This window comes from Echinops telfairi, unplaced genomic scaffold, assembly GCF_000313985.2.
Source record: "Echinops telfairi isolate 266 unplaced genomic scaffold, ASM31398v2 ScPeMD7_70;HRSCAF=299, whole genome shotgun sequence".
NCBI classification, from domain to species: Eukaryota; Metazoa; Chordata; class Mammalia; order Afrosoricida; family Tenrecidae; genus Echinops; species Echinops telfairi.
Genome location: NW_022103968.1, coordinates 67507504 through 67511160, shown reverse-complemented (window position 1 = coordinate 67511160; position 3657 = coordinate 67507504).

Below are 3657 nucleotides of genomic sequence, written 5' to 3'. Positions count from 1 at the left end.
CACAGGTTGGTGGGTGCAAAGTCTTGTGGATCTAATGGCAGTGGATGCATCTCCAGGGCTCTGGCTGCCATCAGGATGGCTCCATGTGGCTTGTCAACAGGAAGGTGAAGCAGAGGGAGAAAGCATCTTGCCTCCAAGGAGGAAGAGGGGACATTCCCAGCATCCTCATGAGGAGGCCATGCCCAGAAGGAAGCATCATCAGGCTGTGTCCTGTTTGACAGGTTAGACTCCATCCCATCACTCTATTTAGCAAGTTGACATGAGATTATGTAACTATCACAAGGCTTTACCACATCAAGCAAGACTGGAACAGACACCCCTCCCTCTTGCACCCCCCACACACACAGAGGAAGGGAAGGAGAATCTCACCAGAAAATGAAGCCAAGACCAGGGGAAAGCAGCATCTACATTTCAGCAGAGACATTGATAGCTCTGTTGTTGAGTATGGTGGGTGATTGGAGAAGTAGCCTCCCATCTGGAAGGAATGTTAAACATTGATTGTAGGGAACCTAGGTGGGCAATGGCCCAGATATTATGGTCCTGGGTAGACACTACAAATAATATATTTCCACCCAACTCTCAGTGAAACACACCATGGACTAAACACCATGATGGCCTTGGATGCTGACCTTGAGGGCAGCATGGCAAAACCCAGGGCTTACACCAGAGGGACTTTACACGGAGGCCTGGCCGAATGAACTGAGGCCTCCCTCAAAGGTGCCTCCACCCTTGGACTGAGGAGTGGGGCACTCAGATGGGAGCGGGAGCAGAGAGGGGCTGCCCAGGACCTGTGGAAGCAGGGGTCATTGAACCTTGTGGGGAAGCCCTGGCTTGGTGGGTGTCCAATGGAAAGGGACCCAGAATCACCATATGTTTAGTACCTTGATGGCCCATCTCATAATGACACGACAGGTTTTGATCTGTTGGGTAGTGATTTGAACTTGGAAGAACTGATCCAGGAAGTTTCCTTCTGGCACCAACTCCCATGCTTCAGGAAACAGCCCAATCGAATGGGAGCAACTGTGTGGAGCAACAACTCCTGGGTGCGGCTCATGGTGGAACTACACTCCTCATGCCCACAGTGTCCAGAGTGCCGTGTCATTGGAAAAACTGATGATGTGACAAGCGCATTTGCCTTAGACCCCTAGGGGATGATTAACAAATGTTTTACTATCCTGCCTCAATGGGTTTTTGTTTTCCTGCCTTTAGTTTGCTTGTCTTTTGTTGTCTGCTAGTTGGGTTGTTGCTGTTGTTGGGGCACTTGGAGTTTTGAATTTGTCGTAACAGGACTGCCAAAGTAAACCCGAGTCAGGCATATCCCAGGGACAAGCATATGAATTCTGGGCCCCCACTGCATTCTAGTCCCAAACAAGAGCAGTTCATTCTGAAGACATGGTCCTGCTCAATACTCACCTTCATGAAAGGATCACTGAAGATAAGGGTGCTACAGCAAAGTGTGGTGAAGAAAGCAGATGATGCCCAGCCAGCAATCAGTGTCTGGGGCCTTAAAGGCATGTATTCAAACAAGGAGCCATCTAAGTGAGGAGTCAACTAAGTCCACATGGAAGAAGCACATCAGCCTGTGTGATCGAAAAATGACAATAATGAAATGCAAATATGACAGAAAAGTATCTGAGCCTAAATTGTGAACACTCAATTTATAGAAGCTATTGAGGACAGTGGGGTCCAAAGCCCGTCTACAGAGTAGACGGTCAGATTGAACTGCCGACAGATCCTCTCTAGCCACAGGCAAGGGTCTCGAACAGCTTTACTATCAGATCGGGATCATTGTAATTGTGATTATACTGGATCGAATTTGATATCAGTCAACTGACTTCCCTCTCTACCCCACCTAAAATTCTTCTAGGTGCAAGTGTGGGAAACAGAACTGGGAAGAGAGGGTATGTGGACAAATTCTCTATGTTCATAGATTAAGGAGTCTGGGAGGCCTGAGCTTCTATGGAGGGAGACCTTCACATTGGTGGGTTGGCGATGCATCTCACTCACATTCTCCTAAGTAAAAGTTACTCCCCACCATGTCCCCCCATAATAATGCCAATTTTAAAGTGCTACTTGCAAGCACATGGTTACTACTATATATCCTTGAAAGTCAACTGCTTGAAGGCTGCTTGCCTAAAGGTTGTCTGCCATCGAGAGCAATCACTCTATCCTCTGTCCCCCACCCTGAGTAGGGACCACTTCCTTCTGATGAGGATCATAGATTATTCCCCTAGACAAGGACTCAGAGACACCTAAGGTCAAGCCAGCTCAGAGACAGTGAAGGTAAAGTCGCCATCCAGAGTTATCTAGAGCCCACCTGTCTTGTGTGTATGTACCTTCCTGTCACATGTATGTGTGCCTCTAGTGCCTCCCTTATGTTACATGTATGCCTACTGTACAACCCCTTCCTGTTATGTATGTGCTTACCATGGCTTGCATGCTCAAGATCATATAAGGCTGTGAGAGAATACATTACTCCCTCATTCTGGTTCTGATTGACATGGACTAGGTGAATCCTTGCATGCCTTGTCTCGTGACTCTGTCATTTACCCCTCAGTTACACAACCGCCCCCCTAGGACCCATCTGGATGTGGGGCTGGATCCTACATGCAAGTATTTCTTGCTAGTTCCATGACAAAACTTTCTTCACTGGCCTTTTAAATATTCACAGTGGTCTTTCCTTTCTTACTCACTATTTTATCTTTGTATTATTATTATTTTATCCTTACCGCTTTATTTTGGGTTTTTTTATTGTTTATGTTGGCTTTTCCAGTTTGTGAAGCACAGAAGGAGTAGATGCATAGAGATGATAACTGATGCAAAGGTTTAAAAGGGATGTAGGGATGAAGGGTGGGCGATAGGAAGGGGAGGGGATTATGAAGCAAACAATGTATGTGGGAGTGAGCACTAGAACTTATGGTGATTACACAACTCATTTTTCAAATGATTGAACCAGGGGGGATGGGGTGGCATGGATGAAAGTATTCTAAAATGGATTGCAGTAATGATTGTACAACTCTTCTTGATATGATTGAACTACTGAATTGTATGATATGTAGATTAAAACTGTTAAAAATGTGTATGGGTGGCTGAAAATAAAACTGATTATCACTCTGTTAACCTTCATCCAATCACATTAAAAAGTTATAACCTTCATCCAATTCACATTAAAAAGTTAACACCACAAAAAATATATCACCTAAAGTCTTAAAACCAAGTAACAGTTTAGCTTAATTAGTAGAGAATGTCTGCTTGGAGCATTCTACTCTTGCAAGAACTATACATGGGAGCTTGGAGACGCCCTGGCGGCGCTGTGTTCACTGCTCAATGCTGACTGAAAGGTGGAACTCAGCAGCCCCTCCATTCGAGAAGATGTCTCCTATAGGGTCATTATAGGGTTGCAAGGAGTTGGCATTGACTTGATGGCAATGGGTTTGTTTTTGGTCATATGGGATCAAATTGACAACAGCAAGTTGAAAGATTTGATAGAAAAGTCAGTGAGTTGGCCCGGCGGGCGACAACACCAGTGACACAGTGTGGGAATTGCGCCTGATCTGACCCCGCCACGCCGAGGCAAGGCACTGGGGGTGGGGTGCAGCGGAACAGCAGGGGAGGGGAGTAGCAAGATCCCCAGGGAATGATGAGGGTGGACGTTGG